Raw genomic sequence first — 22833 nt, 5'->3', positions numbered from 1 at the left:
TAATAAATTGCTGTAACTTAGTAACTTATTGAGCACACTTTCCTCAGGAGACCTGTGGATTTAAAAGGGTCTCCTACTTCCCCATTCCTCAGCAGTGACAGACAGGAATGTGTTCATTAATGCCTGCCACTCTGAATAATTTATGCATACCTTTCACTTTACTGATTGTGTGATAGAAGATTTTGTTTTACCCTTTAAAATCCATAGACACATATATATATAAAAGTTTCCTGTTATTGAGTCTGTGAATAGTACATTACAAAATAGCTGCTATGGTTTTTGTGATATTTCTTAAATACTTGCAAATAGTTTAACCTCAACTTTGGCAAAAAAAAAAAAAAAAAAAAAAACACAAACAAAAACAAACAAACAAACAAAAAAACTGTAATCACAGAATCACAGAATCGCGGTAATGTCAGCATGTGGAAATTTTTAAGGGTAAACTGCAATGATGATTCACTGGAGTGAAGGAGAAAAGCTGTATATCTACCAGATAAGAATTTTCCATCACATACTTGAGGATTTTGTGTTAGAATCTATACCACTTTCCACCGGGTCTGCATGTGGAGGGATATATATACTTACCAAACATTTGAATATTTGAACATTTGAACACTGGGTTCCAAACATAGAAAAATTCAGAAATTCCACAATATTTCCTGTGAATACTGCTTGAGAAAAGATTGCAACACTCCACTCAGCACAAAAAGTAAGGAGCAGACTGGAACTGAAGTTTTCATCAGCCCTCAGCTTTGGACTATGGCTGTAATAGATGTAAACCTAGACCTTGTGGGTGAAAACATCCTACATGCATCATTGTGACAACCGAGGTAGTACAGCCTCTTTTGTAGAAACTTGAAAAGGCTGCCACATCAAACCGACTCCAATGTGACACAGTCAATTTTAGCTAGAGAAACTGAAATCCCCCTTCTCCCCTCCCTGCCACCATCCTGTCACACATCCAAATGTCAAGGGGTTCAGGGTATTCTAGTGAGAAGTAATTTGTTTTGCTTGAAGATATCATGGTTACTCAGCATGCTTGATATTCTGTTTTGGGAGAAATAAGAGGATGTGTTGATCAAAACGACTGAAATGTCTCATATAGTGAAAGTTGTTTTCCAAGTAAGGTAAACAGCTCAATGCTCTTTTTAGCTACTCATTTTACATATTTCCTAGAAACAGGAAAGTTGATGCTTAATAAATGAAATATTTTCTAAATTATTTGGAAAACTGTTTATTAGTGTTATTATTATTTATATTTGTCCTTTTTTATTTTGTTTGCTTTTTGTTTTGTTTTTAATCTCCCTATGGAAATGACTCCCAGTTATTTTAATCAGTGACTTAAACTGACAGTTTTCATTTTATTCTCTGAAGAGTGCTTTCTAGATTCTTTATGGGCTATCAGAGATTGCTGGAAGGAGATCTTCTGGTTATTCGAACTTGAAACTCTGTTAGTACCAGATGACCATAAAGAACCAAGAGGGCTATCTAAAGAAATCTGTGCAGTGAATTTTGACTGCAAGAAAATGTTAACTGCCAAGATTTGGATTTGACTAGGCTAGCCTGGGGTCACAGTCAGGAGGAACTCTAATGAGTAAGTTTGCTGCATCAGAGGTCAGAAAAATATGGATTTATCTTTATGCTTGTCCAACATCGACCATTAAGAGAAAGAAATGAGCCTCACGCTTTGAAGAGATGGCAAGCCTTCACCACAAATTGAAATGGATACTAAACTGAGTCTGCAGAGCTTATTATTTGTTTAGTGCTAGAGGTATTCATGGCACATTACAGACGTGTAAGAAGATGAGGTCCTTGCCCTAAGGATCTTGTGATCTAAGCCAGATAGCAACAGATAATAAATATAGAACCTGATGAGTGAAAGAGCAAAAAGGAAGGATGTGATGCTAGATAAGTAAAGGAAGATAGTGTTCTAAGAACTTGAATGTTTTTTGTGTGTGTGTTTTTTTTTTTTTTTAATTTTATTTTATATTTTAGCTTTCACGTAATTCTTGACTTTTTATCAGCAGTATTTTGTTCACCTTTTTAAAGGTGAAGATCTAAGTGTCAAATAAATGATAATGCCAGCATAAAGTTGAACTAAATTATTTTACTACAAAATGCATTTACAGGGGCAGAAACACAAGGTAAGAAGTCATTTGGGAGGAAAAATCCTTTGAACATATAGCTAAGCTTCTTTTTATCCCCCTGAAAATATTAAGTGTCAGATTATTTTTCTGTTTGGGCTGTTCAATACATTTTTTTAGTTACTTAGGAACTTGTGTCTAATCTGTAATGAGATTCCAACTTCCTGATCTCTTTTCAGTTATACAATATTTTATTTTTTGAACTTTTTAAAAAGAAAGGAAATTCAAATTTGTGTTAGATTGTGAAACAGCAAGCTAAACCAGTATTAATTATATTTGCTATTAAGTTTATTATCGGATGTGAAAGGAAAATACATGAGAATATTTACTGATAGTTGATCAAATGTAAGGGAGAGTGGAGAGCATATTTTCACAAATTCAGAAGGATGAGTTCAAAAATAACAGAGGTGTGATTCTGAGTTCTGTTTTGGACTTGCATCATGTCTAGTCTGGTCTTCATGAGCACAAGTTGCTTCCACAAAAGCTGCATGTGGGATTTTGTTGCATCAGCAAAGCAGGCTCATCCCTGGACTGAAAACGGGCTGGAGCAGCAGGAGCACCAGCTGTCTCTCTGCCTGGTTTCGTGTCTTCTTTCGCTTCAGTAACCCTACCTAGTCACAGAGTGCATAAGCATCAACCTGCTTGTACCTCACTAAGGCAAGAACTACTACTAGAAAAGAGACACGAGAATATATTATTGCCAGAATGTGTACTGCATTTCTGCAATTATTTACAGAATTATTTGTTTTACAATTATTTATTTTATCTTATTTATTTTATCTTCACACATAAATATGGACACCAAGGAGACTCATTTTCTCAGGATGGAGATCTTGCAATGACTGGAAAAATCTTCTGAAAATACGTACTCAGTTTGACATTAAATAAATAAAATAAAAAACTCTAGATTTTCAGGGGAAGGAACTGGGAACAAAATGTAATTATTATGTCAGTATGTGTATGGTATTCCATAACTTGAAACTATACCATTTTTGCCTCTCTTCTTGAGAGGATATAGCAGAAGAAAAGAAAAATTCATCCCATAGACCAGCAAGTGGAGAAGAGAAGGCTACAGGGAAATTTTATAGCAGCCTTCCAGTACTCAAAGGGGACCTACAGGAAAGATGGGGAAGGAATTTTTACAAGAGTGCATAGTGAAGGGAAGAGAGGAAATGGTTTTAAACTGAAAGAGGGTAGATTTAGATTAGATATTATTTATATAGACACTGGAACAGTTTGCCCATCTCACTGGAGGTGTTCAAAGGCAGGCTGGATGGGGCTTTTGGCAATGTGAGCTTGTGGAAGATATTAAGATATTAACACCCCTAAGCCTATAGGAGGGGGGTTGGAACTAGATGATCTTAAAGGTGCCTCCCAACACAAACCATTCTATGATTCTATGAACTGATTCTCTTAAAATAACAAGTTACAAAGCTTGGTATTTTATATTCTGCAAATAGGTGGTAGAGGTGTGTAAAATCAGGGCTATTACAGCAAACTTGGAAGAAATAACAGACTTCTCAGAGAAAGTGAACTATTGATACCAATTATTTGCTTTGAAGCAAAACAAGCAAAAGACTGAAAAATTCTGAGAATTCCTATGGGAATGCCACATAATTCCATTGAGAAGTCACAAAATAGCAAATGCAAGAATATTGAGTTGGGGAACAGCTGTAGCAATAGGGAGACAGAAATTGAAAGAGAGTCTCTTTCCACTGGCAGTGAAGCAATTGCTGATATGACAGGAGTGTTTGAGCTGTTTGCAATGGAAGGATGAAGGACAGAGAATAGGTTGCTGCTGTGATTGGGATCAACTCAAAATCTGATTTTACATTACTTAAAGTCAAACCAGATGCAGCTATGTGGATCATGAATGTGCTAACAATATGTTTACTGTTAGAAAAGTGTTCCATGATGTTCAATTGTTCAATTATTCCATTTTTATTTTTATTTTTTCCTGCCAGAAGCCTGTTCATACAGTTTCTTTGTGAGTGGAAGGTGGGTTTTTAAGATATAGACTATAGTAACCCAGATTGTAAAATGAAATCTCCTCTGTCCAGTGTTGCTAAACTATGCAAAGAGAAGTTTTGTGCTGTTTTCAGGTTGGCCACATGACCACAGTAAGTGATGCTGAGATAGTTTCATAAATCAAGATCAAAGTAATTTACTTTTTATTTTTTATTTTTATTTTTTGACATATTGCAGAGTGTTTGCCATCAGGATTTAATACACTGTCAAAATGAAGGGATAAGAAGAGAGGAGGCAAAAAAAGACTCGTGCTTTTTCTCTTATCTGATCTATCCTTCAATGTCAGTCAGTTGTAAGTGGTATGCACTTCCTCCTGATAACTTCTTTTCGAAGGACAAGTCCTACCATTTGATTATCAAAGTAATTGACTTAATTGAAGCAATACAGAAGCAGAAATAGAGAGCTGATATTTATGGAATTCTTCCATACATCTGAAGTGATTTGAATGGTACTGTAGCAGTGGCTATGTGCAACACTACATAGATTCTCTAAGCTGATGTAATGTAAATCCATACAAATGCAAATTATTTCAGAAGAATGTTATAAGGAAACTATTTTGTCTAACCTCTATTTTTTATGACAACCTTTTAAACTTTTTCAGTTTTGTGTTAGAAATGATAAACATACCAACTTCAGAGTAGAGGTTGTTACTGGTACGTGAGTGAAGCATGTTATACCTGTTCTCAATCAGGCAGAGAGAACTCTTTAACCTCCTTTCCCCAGTCTCATCACTGTACTCCTCAGTGTACAAATATGTCTAAAGTAGCTAACCACACTGTGTGAGTTATGATAAAAAAACAGGAGAACAGTGTTACCAACAAGCTTTTAATTGTGGAATCATCAAGAAGTCCTAAAAGAGATTTAGATTATGTGATATAATAACAGTGAGTTTGAAGGTAAATTGCCCTTTTCCAGTAAAACTTGTCCTTAATAAAGCCTTGGTCTCTCCCCCAAAATTGCAGTCTGCAATTTAATAAATTGTTGACATGTTTATTTGAAGCAATACACAAAAATGGAAGATGTATTTTAATATAATGTGAAGTAATATAGTTGTTGTAACCTGGCATTATCTGTTGTTGACAATAATTAAACTCATTTAATTTACATAATAAAATAATGTCAAACTACTTAGAGAAACAATCTTTTCAGAATATCTACATTTGCATAAATACATGTACAGTAGACAAAGTTGCAAGTTATTCCTTTCTCACTCATCACTTTTCTATATACAAAAAGTATACAGTACAAAAAAAGTCTGAAAAGTATTTTTCTTTTTTTTTAAAAAATATTTTTTTACTACATACATTGAAATGTTTTTGCTCTTCTATAAGATCTGCATTTACCTTCCCCTCTCCTCTCCTCTCCCCCTCCCTCTCCCCTTTACTTCTCCTCTCCCCTCCTTTCCCCTCCTGTTTTTGTTCTTTTTTTTCCCTAAGAAAAAATGTTTGTTGTTTGTTTTGTTTTGTTTTACTGTAAATCAATATCATTGCACCTCCTCAATTAGTATTTTGAAGTCATTGTTGGGTGCCATGGAAATTTTTTTCTATGCAGTAAAAATTGTTAATGTTGAAATTATTATCCTTAGAAAATCACTATGGACTAGCAGTCCAGATTTTATTATACTATTGTGTATGCAAATCTAAGATTAGTTTTATAGGAGGCATTACGCACAGCATCCGTAAAACCCATTAACTATTAAAAATAAGGGTTGCAATAAACATCTTATGTTATTTCAGTGAAAGAACATTTGCAGGAAAAAGTATCTTAGAATATCTTTCTGCTACTTAAGATATGCTGTTGCTCAGTGACAGCACTTATTTTGGCTATAGAATTAGACTGTAAATTAAAGGATTCAAAGAAATTAAACTTTTTCCATATCAATAAATGAATCTTGGTATACTAGTTTGTAAGTGTGCTCCAAAGCATGTTATATGTGAATATAAGCAAAGGCTTATGCATGGGAATATCTGTAATATTAAATAATAGAAAGATTATTCCAGTGATTACATTTATCAAGCTTGTTTTATATTGGAGTAGACTGACACAAGACATAAGTGTAGTAATTCTACATCTGTAGATCTTTTGTGTCTCCTCTAGTAGAGGAGTATTGTACATAACTTGCTTAAAAAATAATGCTCATGGTTTATTTCCATGGAAACTGCAACTGATACAAAAAACACAATCAAAATGATAGAGCAAAATCTCAGCTGCAAAACACTATTTTTTCAACATAGTCACCACCATTAATCATGCATTTTCATCAGTGGTGAACTAGAGCCTACATAATGTGACTGGAAAAATCTGCACCAGTGGAAGTGACCCACTGTTGCCACTACAGAACCATACCATGAATCACCTTGCTGTGCTCATATCTACTGTTTGATCTCTGTTAACATTCATCAGGTGTCAGCAAATGACATCAACATGATGAATGGGTGTAGTCGTTCCCACAGGGAGTATTTCAATGATACTCGTTTGTTTGACACCCTATTCACTTCCATGTAAGATGCCATTTTGTCATGTTGCCCCTCTGCTGCCATCTGTTGCACGGCAACAACATGTTGGAATGTTGTTGAGAAGATTCACTCTCTACTTCCATACCACCACCATCTGTCTCTGACTTAATGGCTTAACATCATAAAATAGGAGACACTACTTTCAGAACAGCCATTATAAACAAGAAGTATTAAAACAGTGTTGTCCCTTTTTATAAAAAAAATGACATCTCTGATAGTTATGTTGAAAAACAAAAGTCTCTGAAAAAAAACTTTTGTCTTTACTTGGAAAAAAATAAATTTATGTAATAATAAGGTTCAGGAAGTACATCATAATTTAAAATTATTTCACAGAATATTTAGTGCTTAAGATTGTAAAAGTTCAAATAAAATACAACAAGGAAGTAACCAGTATTTCAAAAATGCAAGCTCTATAATCTAAGTGGTTACCATTCGTTCACATCAGTAGAGAAGAAAATAATGTTTGATGTTAATTTGTACTAAATAGCCTGGAATTAAGAATGCTAACTATCAAGGATTTACAAAAAATAAATGCTATCAATCACAGTACATTGGTGCTGCTTTTTCGGGTGGTTATTCTTGTTGACAAAAGTAATATTGATGTAATAGTCCTATACAAACTATTGCTTTTGTGCTACAATATATTTTGTTTAAGGAAACAAAACCATTCCAAATCAACCTGACACATAATCAGTGGATTAAAAGCTGGCTGACTGGCAGGTCATAAAGCACAATTGTTAATGGGATATTAAGTCACTGCATTTTGTACATGAATGTGCAGCCAGATAGTGTTTTTCGACACTATGCTATATATATATTCTTTTCTTTCTGATTGTGCTGAGCTGTGGGAAAAGTATAAGATATGCAAAAATTGTAATAGCAATTAATCTGACCTGATCTTTTTATCTAGAAAAGAATCTAATTAAAAAAAAAAAAAAAAAAAAAAAAAAAAAAAAAAAAAAGTTGTCTCAGTGAACTAAAAATGGAGGCCATTCTTATTACAAAAGATTGTTGTGAGATGAAATGGCTCCATGGGGTTCTATATGCTGACTCAGTAGAAGATCAGGATTCAAGCTTATGACTGGTAAAACAAACCTGTGGGTGGTACAATAATTCCTATAGATTTATAGGTAGGTATCTATGGCAAAGGATATCTCACAGAGGAGTATAGAAATTGTCCCTTATTTATTTGGAGCATATGTCACCAGCAGATGCAGGACATAGGCTTAAGTGTGGAGAAACTTAAACTAGTTTGTTGTAAATACATCTGCATGAGGGCATAGAGATCATGAATTTCAAAGCAAATGGCCCACAGACATTAGTGCAGTAATTTGGGCTCTTTGTGACCCTTAAACATTAGAACATTGAATCTTAAGTTGTTTAAGTGTCTTTGAAATGTGTTATACTGCTATATATTGCAACTGGTATCTTTGGTCAGAATAAAAACTGAAGTAATATACTGAAGTGTGCACTTTTTAAAAACCTGTACATGATGCAGCTAAAACTTTATTCTTTTTAGACAAAGAAAATCACAGATAGATGGTGGCTGATATTCAGCCAGTATATGAAGGAGGCCCAGTTTGAATCTCCTCGGTCATAGTGACCCCTAAAGAACACACTCAGGACAAGCTTGGAGACCTCATCTCGTTTTTAATTCTGGCATTTCCTCTACTTTTCATACTTCTAGGTGGAGTTTGTTGTCATTGCTCATTTCCACATACAACTTACCCTAATACTCCCTTGCTACTCATCACTCCCCACAAGAAAGAAATCCTCACACTTTTTAGATCCTTCTAAAGTCATTTTGTTTTTCTAGATTATAAGTTTAATTTTCATGGAGCGTGTCAGTAAGACTTTTGGAGACTATTGAGAAATACATGCTTTCATTTTTAATAGTATTTTTATTTTGAGTAAATGAGGAAATCTAATACATAGCTTTGTAATAAACAGACTTTTTTTTCCCTTCAAAGGTCATAAAACAGTCTTTGAGTTCTTGTGAGATATCCTTTTGATCTTTGTGTGAGACATAATATTTGTTTTTCAAAAATTTTAATTAAAAACAACAACAGCAAAGAACTCAATAAATCCAGGCCCTGTCTGTTCCAGCTGAACAGGCAGCAGAAAGAAAAATATTTTTCAAACCATCATTAAAACTGGTAATTTACTAATAGCGCTTAGTGTTCATGACCACCAGAAAATTTGCTTAATTCTCTTGTGCTAGAGAAAAACGTGAGCTTAACTGGGTGCTAGTAGGTGGCAATAGTGACCATGATAGATACTGCTCAAGAGAGAACAGGAATCTGTTATCTGCTTATTGTTATCATGGAGAACAGTTCTAATATATGCATTATAGAATAAATAACTGCTATTCTTATAGGCATCCTGCATCATTTTTCCAGACAGTCTATGGATCTCAGCAGGTAAATTCTGAATCTGTCTGACACAAGAGGAAAAAATTCATAACTTGTTTTAAACTTTGACCACGGGTTTTAACCATCCTCTGGTTTAAATGCATACTATGTATTTATGTAAGCAGATGGAAAACCTACTGATGTACCTTTACTTTTGTGATCTTTAAGTTCTTTCCAGTTTTAGGAGAAATAGTGGTGTTTATATACACCGATCTGGATACATGCAAGTGAAGTTGCAAAATATTGATGGTAAAAAATTCCTGTGAAACAAATTCTTTTTCAAGCGTCTGTTGTTTAAAGATCCACTAGTAAACTCAACACATCACTCTTGATTTAAGCAAGACTTAGTGCTAGGCATGAGTACGTTATGAGAGTGACACTTCAGGTTTAAAGAGCTGATATATTCATTCTAATGCTGTCCAACATAAATAACAGAGTAAATTAATTGCAGGTGCAACTCAGGATAACACCAGAGATAAATTTGTCCTGCTTTATTCAGAAGTGTGGCCTATTGTCTTTCAAAATCTAAGGTCTTTCTTCTTTAAGATGCCTTGTAGCACAAATTTATTTCAGAAGGGTGATTTTTACTTGTCAAGGTATTAGAACTCTTAAGTTGCATTATTTTTTAGCATTGAAAATTTTATCAGATTAATTTACCTCCATTTCTTTTACAGAAGTATTTTGTGAAAAGGTTTTTTGTAAGCCTCACAGTTGAGGATTCACTGAGTAACTTGTATGCTTGAGAGTCTGTGAAGTGTTCCCTTTTTTTTTTTTTTTTTTTTTTTTTTTTTTTTTTCCTGCTGTATTTCTTCTATTGTTGATGGCGTGATTGACAGATATGGCTAACTATTTAAGGTTCTGTTCTCTGACTGAATAGGTACAGTGAGTGAAAACTGAACAATATCACTGTGCATAAATGTCACATTTCACTTACAAAGCAGGCATTTTCATTTCTACCTGTCATTCCCAGATATCTTCTCAAAAAAGCTGTTCTTGCTGATTTGACTCCATTCACTATTATCTCTTGCTGTGACGTTCTACAACAGAGAAAGACAATGAGGGTATTCCAATATCACTTTTAAAACAAAAACAAAAACAACAAAAAAACAACCCACAAACAAACAACAAAACAGTATTTTATAGTCTAGAAACAATATTATATCAAATTATCTTCTACTTAATTGTGTATGTATGCATCTCTTTCTATATATGTATTATAATAATAGTTTATAGTTGAAAATGTTAAAGAAAGCTGCAAAAAATATTGTAGCTAGCCATTTCCAGATTTAATGGGTTTAGGCTTAAAAAATATATGTTAAAAAACAAAACAACAACAACAAAAAAAACTTTATTAGTACGAAGACGAGACAACCATTCTGACTCCATTAAGAGGCCTTCACTGAGAAAGAACATTGTACAAATGTGAATAAAACTAAGTAAAAGTAAGAAAAAATAATCTGTATATTAAAAAAGGCTTGGAATGTTACTTTCATTAATGGGAACCAGGGAGTAGAATATCTGCCTTCAGAACATGAAGTTTGTTTTGTTTCTTGGAAACCCAAAATATACAAGGTTCTGTAGGAACTCCTGCAGCACCTACTCTTTCGTGGAGGAAGTTGATTAGTCACCTGAAAAGATGTACATTAGCCCTGGCTTTTGGTTTCTGAATGTTATCAACTAATTTCAGCTAAAGCATACTGGCAGCAAAATTAGAAGTAATCAAGCACGTGAACATACAGCTGTATGAGACTGCACCTCATCAGTATACAGGCAAGTTGGTTCATACTGTTCACCTTTAGCAAGGTCCACCGGCAGCTTGCAACAGCACTGGTAGCATGGCCACTACAGGGGGGAGCCCAGGCTGGTGGAGTTATAACCGCAGCAGGTGTTACTAGTGTCCTCAAGTATGCTGTAAATGTTAACAGCTTAATCTGTGAGAAGCAGTCCTTTAATTTGCAAGTTTGTGATCCATAAATTCAGTGTTTCAAATTTTAACTCTGTAAATATAGTCAATACATGGAATGAACCTTGTAACTGGAAGAGAGCTATTACTAATTGTTGAAATCTTCTGGAGTGCAGCAGCTCTGTGCAGCCCTTTAACATTCCTTTGAAGTAAAGGTCAAGTATAAAATTTGCTTTAAGCTAGCCAGACAGGAGACTCTGCACACATACAATGACTTGCGTTCTCACTTATTAGAAGCACTGGTAGAGTACTTTAAAATTAAATGAATTATCTGCTAAAAAAATTTACTATTTTTACTGTTATTTCTTCAAAGGTGTTAGTTCATTTGAAAGGAATGCATGACTATTCATATGGTCATACATAAATGATCATGAGAGAAGAATCTGAAAATGAAGCTTCCTTTTCAGTGAAGAGGTCCAATGGTGCTGTGGCTCAATTTTCCAGATATGAGCATAGTTAATTGAAAGCTAATTTTGTAGAAGATGGTTAAAACTTAAAAAAAAAAAATAAAAAAATTATTAAAAAAATAATAATAATTAGGGTCATGACCTAGAGGTCTTTTGTCCTAAGACAAAAGAACAGGGGTTCTTCTATGTTACACAATTCTAAGTGATCTGGAGTGATACTATTATTATTTTGTTATGAAACCTGCAAAAATAAATCTTGCATTACTTTTCTGGGGAAACAAATTTGTGGAAGAACAAGATCATCTTATTCGCTGAAAAATGAGCTGCCCTTCTTTCACACTTAGTTCCTCGGTCAAGATTTGCTTTCATATGATACTGCTTTCTTCAGACTCTATTTTTCATCTTTTCAGAGAAAGCAAAATGCATTGTGAAATAGTCTTTAGAATGGTACATGTTAATGGGTACCACATAAAATCAGGCTGTTTCTCTGTCCGTGCATTTAAGGTAAAAGTAAACAAACTTCAGCTGTAGAGTTTAAGTGGAAATCTGAACTTTTTCTCATCAGGAGAATATAGTACCACTATTTAAAAAGAGAATTCCCATTTTCGTACTGATTGGAGTAGTGTAGATAGTCCTTAGTTAAAATGGTCTGTCATTATTAAGTTGTATAAAGGCATCTATTAAGCTTACAAAGCAATAAGAAACTAAATGGTGAAAGGATGAATGATAAAATGATAGATATACCAGTAATAGGGATATTGCCTGAATAAGTACTTTCAATATATAATCATCTAATAATCTTTTTTTTTTTTCTTTTTCTCTCTTTTTTTTTTTTTTTTTTTTTTTTTCCTACTAACTACTGTCTCTCATTTATTCCATAGAACTTGCTTGATGCTCACTTGGTAGAAAGCTTTTGTAATTTTTGAATCATTGTTAACTAACTAACTACATGCTTTATTTCCTGTAAATCCTGTTCTGATAAGAGGATGAATTAAATTTCTTGTGGGCTTTGCTGTGCTACTGATCATGATTGTATCTGAGTAATGCAAAACATCAGTAGTTACCCCACAGAATTTGACCTTTCTAGGAAAAAGAGAGATAAGAAATTAACAAGTGTCTACAAAGGTAGTCAAAGGCTGATTTCTGTTCACATTTTAATTTTTTTTCCTCACATTTTCTGTTGTGAATAGTACTGAATGAATCTTACTTTCTGTTCCATAGAAAACATCCATTTATGAAAAATATTTTTCATTTTAATTTAAAATGAAATACTAATTTATTTACTTATTTATTTTAATCTTACTTCAAAAGAAAAATTCAGTTGCTAAAAAGTTTGGAAAATGTGTATTATGGATTTCCCCAAATCTAAAGAATCAGATACCCCATCTCAGGGAAGCCTCCTGAGCTGCTTAATTTACAGTCAGAGGAGTGAACGAGTATGCATGCTGTCAATGCTCAGGCTTTTCCTGTGTCCTCCAGCCCTAGCCCTAGTCAGATAGGTATTACAGAAACTTCAGTATCCAGAAATTCCCTTATTATCCAAGCAAGGATCTTGCTGAAATACTCCTCAGCTTTTACCCTGTTATTGGCTTTCTTTTCTTTGGAAATCAGTATGTTCAGCAGGTGTGAAAAGAAGGCCTAGGTCTGGGCCTAATTGGTGTCCTCAGCTCCTGATCCCTAAGTTTAGACATAGCTTGAATGTTTCATTGGTTCTGACATAATGTACTAAAGTGAGCATAACTGTGGTCATCCCTGGGTACAGAGAATATTTCTGAAAGTCACTGTTCTCAGCCCCCAAAAAATGACATGACAGCCAAGAAAACAAAACAAAACAAACAAACAAAAAAATACTTTTATTGAGAACGTCTTGGTGTAATACTGAACATTTTTACAACATAAATTCTCTGAAAATTTATATGTACATTTTAAATATTTACATGTTAATATTTCCACAAGATTCACTAAGATACTTCTTGTTATCACAGTATGAGACATGAAGAAATAATACTATATATTACTTCAAAGAATGGACCTTCCAACTGTGATTTGAAGTGTCTGATCTGAAAATGAGAGTGAAGCAACTTAAAACTTTCTAGATCTAAAAGACGTATATGTATCACCAACAGGCATTTCTGATAACTGCAAACTGGTTTTCAAGTACTGGAACAATTACTGAGAAGAAATCAAATGTAAATTTTGTGTATGTGTAGGGGAACTTTAACCAGTAAAGAGATCTTATAAAATATATAAGTACTCTTATTTTTTATCTACAGCTTTAATTTTCCATAAAATGCATTCTATCAGCACTTGTCAAATGTTCAGATGCTTTAGCTTTGTGTTTTATATTAAATTTTTATGATTGTCAACTTGTATTTTAGGTTGCAAATCAAGAAGCTTTCAAGATAGTTTTGATTAATTTTGGGCACAACATGCCTTCATTTCTTTTTTATGTTTTTATAGTAATTTACCACGACATAAAATTGCTTTGCATTAAACTACACTCATGAATCAAGATTCCTTTCCAGTAATAAGATCCATTTAAGTTTTGAGTTTACCTACAAATCAACTATTTTGTGTCAGTTTCAGTAATTATTGTTTAGTAGAAACTGGTACAATGTCACCATTAATTATTTCAACACATAAATGATTTACTTAAATAGAATGCAAATATTAATTCAACTTGTGCTAGCCAAATAATTTGGTAGAAACAATAGATGAGGGTCTGTTGTGTCCCAAATATGTTTGTTTGCTGGAGTGGGGGGGAAGTTTAGTTAATGCTCTTCTAGACTTTAACAGTATTTCTTAAAAAGATCTCTATTCATTGGAAATAATCCAGTGCTAGGAAGAAAAGTAATATCTAATGAATTACTTTTTAAAAAAAATTACTCTTTTTTTTTTTTTTTTTTTTTTTTGATATTACTTTTCTTCCTAGAAAATGAACAGAGTCCCAAGGAGCCTAAACTTTAGATATCTTTTTAAAGATACATACTTTATATATATTTACAAATATAAAAATAAAATCTTCAAGGATGTATTTACTTGCTTATAAAGTTGCTTAGAAAGGCCGGTACATTAAAAAGAAATCCATTCAGTTGATAGCTGTAAATAATGTATCTGTAATAACATTTGCTTTAAACACCTTTGTTGAGATTATTTTCGTTCATGTCAATGTGGAAGTTATTTATACTAAGTTCAATAGGTGTCCATTCGTTTTTTGCTTTGTCACATAGCAATTCACAATGACAGTACCATGAAATTGTGTCAGGGGAGGTTCAGGTTGGATATCAGGGCCTGTAGGGATGCAAAAAGTAAGACTAAGGCCCTCTTGGAATTAAATCTTGCAGAGAAGGTAAAGTATAAAAAGAATTTTTATTATTATTATTATTATTTTTCTTTTTTAAATAAAATATGTCAAAAGTAAAGGAAGACTTGGGGAAATGTGGGCCCCCTACTAAATGAGTTGGGAGCCCTGATAACAGGAGATGCTGAGAAAGTGGAGATGCTGAATACCTTCTTTGCTGATGTCTTCAGTGCTCAGGAATCCCAGACCCTGGAGGTAACAGGGAGAGTCTGGGGAAAGAAATACTTCCTTTTGGTTGCAGAGGATATGGTCAGAGAGTATCTAGCTAAAATCAAAGCACACAAATCCATGGGCCCTGATGAGATGAATCCATGTCTGCTGAAGGAGTTGGCAGAGGTGATTGCTGAACTGCACTCTATCATCTTTGTAAGATCTTGGTGAATGGGAGAGGTGCCACATCCCATGGGAGGTGGATGTTACCTACCTTGACTTCAGCTAGGCATCTGACACCATCCCCCACAACATCCTGGTTGTGAAAGTAAAGGATAGATGAGTGGATGGTAAGGTGGTCTGAAAATTGGCTGGCTGGCAGAGCTCAAAGGGTTATCACCAGTAGCACAGTCTGGTTAGAGACCTGCAAAAAGTAGTGTTCACCAAGGGTTAATGCTGGGGATCTTCATCTTAATCACTAACCTGAATGAAGGGATAGAGTCTACCCTCAGCAAGTCTGATGATAATACAAAGCTGGAAAGAATGGCCGACACAAGGCTGTGTTACCATTCAGCAAGACCTGGACAGACTGGAGAGTTGGGAAGAGAGGAACCTGAAGGGGTTTACAAAAGAACAAATGTAGAGTTTTCTACCTGGGAAGAAATAACTGCATTTATCAGTACAGGTAGGAGATGACCTGTTGGAGAGGTGCTCTGCAGATATGGACCTGGGTGTTATGGTGGGCAGCATGTTGGCCTTGAGCTAGCAGTGTGCCCTTGTGGCCAAAAAACCCACTGGTACCCTGAGGTGCATTAAAAAGAGTGGCCAGCAGGTTGAGGAGGTGATCTTCTCCCTCTACTCTGCCCTTGTGAGGCCACATTTAAAATACTTTGTCCAGTTTGGGGCTCCCCAGTACAAAAAAGATGAGTATCTCCTGGAAGCAGTCCAGCAGAAGGCCACAAAGATGATCAAAGGTATGGAGCATCTCCATACCCTTAAGTGTAAGGAAAAAATGAGTAATCTGGTTCTGTTCAGCCTGGGGAAAAGAAGACTGAGGCAAGATATGATAAATGATTCTAAATATCTAAAAGGGGGTACAAGGCAAATGGATGGGGGAATATAACAAATAGCATTGGCCTGAAACTTCAACATAGGAAATTCCATACAAACATGTGAAAGAACTTTCTTGCGATAAGGGTCACAGAGCACTGGAACAGGTTGCCCAGAGAGGCTGAGGATTCCTCTTCTATGGAGATACTCAAGACCTGTCTGGACACCTACTGTGTAGGGTACCTGCTCTATAAGTGAGTAGGACTTGATGATCCCTTGACCTCCCTCCCAACCTCTGTAATTCTGTTATTCTGTCCCGTCCAACTTAAGACATTCTATGATTCTATCATTTATCTCAAGAAGTATTAACTTTAATTCCCCGATATTATTTTTTACATGAATATTCTCAGTATTTTGTAATGGTTTACTTTAATCAAAATATATAAGGTCATGATTGTGCCCCAGTGGCGCAGTGGTGTAAGCTGCTGCCTGCGGCACTGGAGGGCCCGGGTTCGAATCCCCCCTGTGGCGCAGGGGTAGAAGTGCCGCTTCGCTACACAGGGGGCTCGAAACCCGGGAGTTGGACTCGATGATCTCTAAGGTCCCTTCCAACTCGCATGATACTATGATACTATGATGACTACTGGTTGGTTTATTGCATTACCATTTTGGTAATACGGAATAAAACAGGAACGAGTATTTTTTTTTTCTCTTCACTTTACTTCTCTAATGCCATTTCTTGATTTTAAAATCTGAGGCCCAGACTCTAAAATCTATAATTTTCTGTCTGGCCCAGAGTTGTATCCAAATCACCCAAACAAATATTCCAAGACAAAGGAACATGAAGGCCACATGTCACGATCATCTGCCCAGTTAGTGTTTTTTTTTTTTCTCTTCCTTGTTGTTTAACTTTGGAACAGGCCGATATATGTTCTGTCAGCAGTCACATCTAATAACATCAAAAGGTAGTTTTCAAAGGCCAGTATTGACAACAGAAACTGATCCTGTTGCTAGAGTTCTTGCTGCCTGTAGCACAGCTAAGCTAAAAATTGTGACTTCTTGAGACAATTAAAAAATAATCTTCAAGTTTTCATTGACTTATTTATGAAAATAAAAGATTATGCTTCTTTTACTCACTGTGAATATGTGACAGTAGGCAAGTTTCCTTATAAAAGAAGCACTTCTAAATAAAAGTCTAAAATATGAAAAAATTCAGTTCAGTTTTACTCTTAAACCTCTGTGAAACTGTCAGTTCTTGTTTTGTGAATATATACAGTTTGCTTATGAAATATTGTTGAGGCTCAAGGATTGGCATCTCTGCATATACTGTTTAATATTGAAGGGCGACATCTCCATTCCATTTTTTTTAATTTGGACTCTTTGATGGCCACAAGAATTTCTTGGTAGGAGAAGAACATTGCTTTAGAATATGTCTCAATTGGGCTAGCATTCCTGTTCTCGGAGGAGTAACTAGATCTCCCCTACCACTTCAAGTCATTAGCAAACACATATAACTGACAAATGAACTGATGCCTCAACCTATGTAAAAGCTTTTAAGTACCGAGTTATAAAAACTTTAGGAAGCCCTCTAAAAACATCCAATCTTTTGTCACATCACTGTAAAATGAGATTTCTGAAGAATATGACAATTAGCTATACTGAATGTTCTTCCTGAGCCTAATAGAATTGTGTATTCTTTTTTTCCCCTAGCAGTGTTTAACTTAGGTTAAACATACTAAGTTGACATTTGCCTGCAATTACCATGAATCCATATTGAGAAACTGACTCTCTAAAGAGAATTTGAATGACCATGGCATCATCACTGAATTAAAATGTCTTGCTTTCATTAGTCTTAGTAAAGACTTTCACTGTTGGCATCCCATGAATGGAAACCAGCTCTTGTAGTACCTTCTCTACTGTTTTGTTTTAAAAAAGCACCAGCTAGCTCCCCATGACTATTTAAAGCTTATTATCGGGTGTGAATGTCAAGGGCAGGTGATGACATATAGTTCATAGAGAGTTTAAACTGAGAGGCTAAAGTGCTAACTCCACCCCTGCTGACTCAGGAGCCTACCCACAAGCTGCTAGCACCCAGAATAGGCACAACACTACAGCTAACTTTAAAAAAAAAAATAAAAAATAAAAATAAAAATCCTCAAAAAGAGCATTTTGGTCAGTTTTTTTCACTACAGAACCCTTGCCCAGTGCAGTCTTACCTGCTCTGAAGCTAGTCTCTACAGCAAATGTTTTCTGTCTCCTGGCTTTCTTTAGAAGCTTGAATTACATTTTCTATGGAAAACAAAAATAAACAATTCTTAGTCCTCCTCTGGACTCATTCCAAGGGCTCTGCTTTCTTGTACTGGGGTCCCCAGGTCTGGACACAGTACTCCAGATGGGACCTCTTAAGAGCCAAGTAGAGGGAAACAGTCACCTCTCTCCCCCTGCTGGCCCCTTTTACAATGCAGCCCAGAACATACTTTGCTTTCTGGGCTGCTAACATACAGTGGTAGCTAATGTGCAGCTCCTTGTCTACCAGGACCCTCAAGTCCTTCTCCACAGGGCTGCTATCAAGGGTTTCTTTCCCCAGTCTGTATAAATACCTGGGACTGCCCCAGCCAAAGTGCAAGGTGTTGCACTTTGTCTGGGGCAGTCCCAGGTATAACCTCATTAGGTCCACATGGGCACACTTTTCCAGCCTGCACAGGTCCCTCTGGCTGGCTTCTCTTCCCTCTAATGTATCAACTGCACCTTTCATCTTGGTGTCATCTCCAAACTTGCTGAGGCTGCACTCAATTCCATCATCTATGTCAACGAAGAAGATGTTGAAGAGAACCAGTCCCAAGACCAAGCCTTAAGGGACACCACTTGTGACCAGCCTCCCACCAGACATAGAACCATTGATCACAACCCTTTAGCTGCTACCAGCCAACCAATTCTCAATCCACCAAACAGTCCATCCTTCAAATCCGTACCTCTCCAATCTGGAGAAGGATGTGGTGAGAGATCATGTCATAGGCTTTGGAGAAGTCCAGGTAGATTATATCCATCAAAATATTAACAAATATAAACCATCTGGTCTCTAAATCTGTGAATATCCTGACTGTAACTGACATAAAGATTGATATCACAATATCAAATTATTATACAATTATGGGGAGAGAGCAGGAAAATATTGTCCAAATAACACAATATTTTAATGTTCTGTTCTGCCCAGCCATTATACAAATTTTGAATAAATAAAAGGACTTTAATTTATTGAAGAGTCAGGATACCTCCATGACAAACTTTGTTGCCTATCACTAGTAATTCTGCCGGTAGGCATTTTCTCTGAAAGCACAATTAATAATGTTAGTTTAATTAACATTGCCAAGGGAAGCATTAGTTTTAGTACCATAATTATTCATTTAAGTGTCTTGGATCTTCCTAGAAGATTATTGTCCATGGTACTTATCCATAAATTCACAACTCTCTTTGAAGGACCGTACAACTATTTCTAATCAAGTATCCTCAGCAGAAATATAGCAGATCTGTCAAACTACAGACACAGAAATGAGCTATGCAATAAAGATGTTACACACATGTAGGCAAGGTGTTAAATTTTAAAAAGAAAAATTCTCAATGGCCCACCTCTCTGCCAGCAGTTTTAAGAAGCAAGCCCTCATTCTCCAGCCACATTAATTGATCTGAAGGTCATTGATATCTCCTGCCCTGATTAGCTAACATAAATCAGCAAAACTAAATTCCAAATAATAACTGTTGACATTTACCTTAAATAAGAGAAAAACTAGGGTTTACAGAAAAAGATATGTGGTTGAATTGACTTTTTTCTATACTACAGACTGCATGATTTGGATTTCTCATTTTCCTAGTTGTAGGAAACAGGAGGTAAATCATAACAATTTTTTATGTAATTTCAAGTTGTAAATAATATTTTAAAGATGATGAGCTTCTCAGATACTGATAGGCAAGCTGTACAAGTACCTCAGAGAGATATCACTCTTCATTTCTGACTGGCAGTTTCAGCACAGCTATCACACACTTTCTTACTAACAAGTGGTGACGACCCCAGTTTGGCCTGATTATTGAAGTACCTTTTCCTTAAAGTGGGAGTGCTGAAAACCACCCAAGGTTTTCCAACTATTACAGCTCTGTTTTATTAGAGAGCAAGGGAACAAGGAAACATTTGAAATACAGAGAAATCAGATTTGTTGGGTTAGGCATATTAAAACAAAAGGTGGCATTTTATTTTCTTCCCAATCCCTAATTACTACTACTACTGTATTCTTCCAGTGCAGGACTGTTCTTCAAGTCCTTAAGTTCTTATCTCAGTCTATCAGTTGCAAATGATTTTATTTATTTATTTTATTTTATTTTATTTATTTATTTATTTATTTTTATGTGTCCTTTAGATTCAAATGACCCAGAGAGGACATATCAAATCAGGCAGTGCATATCTATTGACTGTGGACCTTATTTTCTAAATACATGTCCTATGAAAATTACAGATCTTTACATTAGTCTACATGATGAATATACTTACTAATGGCGTTCTTTTGGGGAAAGAAATGTCTTGCTACTGTATGTTTATCAAGTCACAGTTGGTGCCTCCCCATGATGTACAGCCTGTAGGAGAAATAACTGCAATGAGGAATACAGAATCAGAGGTCTTTTGAAGCCAAGCTGACTTCTCATTATAGAAATCTGATGTGTTAAAATAAATAAATAAATAAATAAATAAATAAAAGAACTATGCTTTCTAGTCTGTATTGATCCTTCTTGATACTCCAGTTGTTCATGAACTTCTCATGAAGTTGCAGAGAGTTCTCCAGAAAATAATTCCACTCTTAAGAATGATTTTTATCTGATGTTCGTCATTTATTATTAAATATATTAATGTATCTCACTAAGATAATGACATTTGACATATGAATACTTTCTTTTATGTATATATTTGTTGGTATAGAAATAAGAGTTATTACCTGTGATGGGAAGTGTGAGGAACTTTTTTTTTTTTTTTCTGTTCTTAAAGCAGGAACAGTTCAGTATATCTGAGTCACAGAAGCACAGGCAGAAGCAAAAAGGAAATTTAAGATTTTCTCTCACTAGAATGAGGGCTGAGTGTGACAAAGAAAAAAAAGTAAGAAATGGAGAGAAAAGTGACAGAACTAGGATCAAACACTTTGCAGAGGACTCTGAAGAGCAGCCTTGCTCTCTTGCCTGCAGAGAGTAGAAGGATATGGTTGCTGCCTCACATTTTCCTTCTTTTTCTGAACTACACTGTGCAAGGGCAGCAGTGGAAGCCTACTTTTTTTTATCTTCCTTCCTTCCTCCCTTCCTCCCTTCCTCCCTTCCTTCCTTCCTTCCTGTCATGGTTTTGCAATGTTGTAATTTTGCTATCAGTATTCCACATCATAACATCATGTTAAGCATAGATAATTTTGACGAATCTGCTGCTCACAGAAAGAAGACTGCATGTCCCAGGGAGCACCACGGTCAGTCATATGACCAGGACTATATAATCTCACTTCAGTGCTGGACTCTCGCTCTTGGATTCTGCCAGCCATGGGGGAGTGTGTGGAAGCGTTCCAGCTGTTTCGCCTAGAGTTACAGTAGGCCTCTCGGTTTTCGGGACTCACTCTCTCTTATTTTACTTGATTTGTTAGCCTTAATTCCAATTATATTGCATTATATTGTGTTATTCTGTATTCCGATATAGTATTTAGTAAAATAGTGTGCCTCCTTAGATCGTTGCCGCTGTATTTATTTTCTCTTTCCTTGTTTTCTTTTCCTTCCGGGCCAGCGGCCTGCGGGCCGACTGCCCCCCTGTCATGGGTGCCGGTAGATTTTAGGGTAACCTGTGACACTTCCTTCCTGAGAAAAGACCTTTATTATGAAGATAACTGTCCTCATGTTCACTTTCTAGTTTTGTGAATTACTGAGCTAAGCATGAAAGTGGCCTCTATTCTACTTTATTCTTTTGACTCCAAATGAAATATAAATGCAAGTTTCCAGTTATGGTCAGATGAAAGACTGACTGGCCTGCCCACCATCTCCAGCCTACTTGGTTGCATAGTGAATGGTAAGAATTTGAAAGAGCTCACTCACTGCTCCTTGCTGATTGGCAGGATCTGTCTATTAGAGGAGTGGGGAAACTCCTATATATTGATGTTGTATTTGCAGTTCAAAATAATCAGGTACTTCATTGCTTAAAAAAAAAACAAAAAAAAAAAAACAAAAAAAAAACAAAAAAAAAACACACACACACACAAAAAAACAAACAGCAATAACAAAAACAACAAACAAAATAATAGCATGTGGTTTTACAATTGAGTTACTTCCTCAGACTTTCAAAATTAAACTCAGTTGTCAAGGTTTTATCTAGATCAACTTATGTCTGTGACAGGGGGACAGTAGGACAGGACAGTAGGCCTGTGGGCCCCCCGGCCCCCAAAAATGGAAAGGGGAAAAGGTAAAGGGGTAGGGAGATGGGAGCTGGGCTCAAGGAAACAGAGCAGCAGCAATGATCTAAGGAGGAGAACTTATTTTACTAATTATGATATTGGAATGCAAGATAACACAATATAATTCAATCTAATTGAAATTGAGGCTAATAAATCAAATAAAATAAGAGAGGGATTTCTGAAGATTGAGAATCCTACTTTGAAGTTGAAGACTCACGTGTGCTTGGAAGCACACCCACACCTGCTGCCAGGCAGTGAGAGAGAGAGAGCGAGCATCACTTCTGTGTTGTATTTTTCTCTCTGACCGTGAGGTCCTCTGGGACATGTAGTTCTTCTCTGTGC

The sequence above is a fragment of the Excalfactoria chinensis genome, chromosome 2 (assembly GCF_039878825.1).
Source record: "Excalfactoria chinensis isolate bCotChi1 chromosome 2, bCotChi1.hap2, whole genome shotgun sequence".
In the NCBI taxonomy this organism is placed as follows: Eukaryota; Metazoa; Chordata; class Aves; order Galliformes; family Phasianidae; genus Excalfactoria; species Excalfactoria chinensis.
This window is presented reverse-complemented; position numbering follows the sequence as displayed.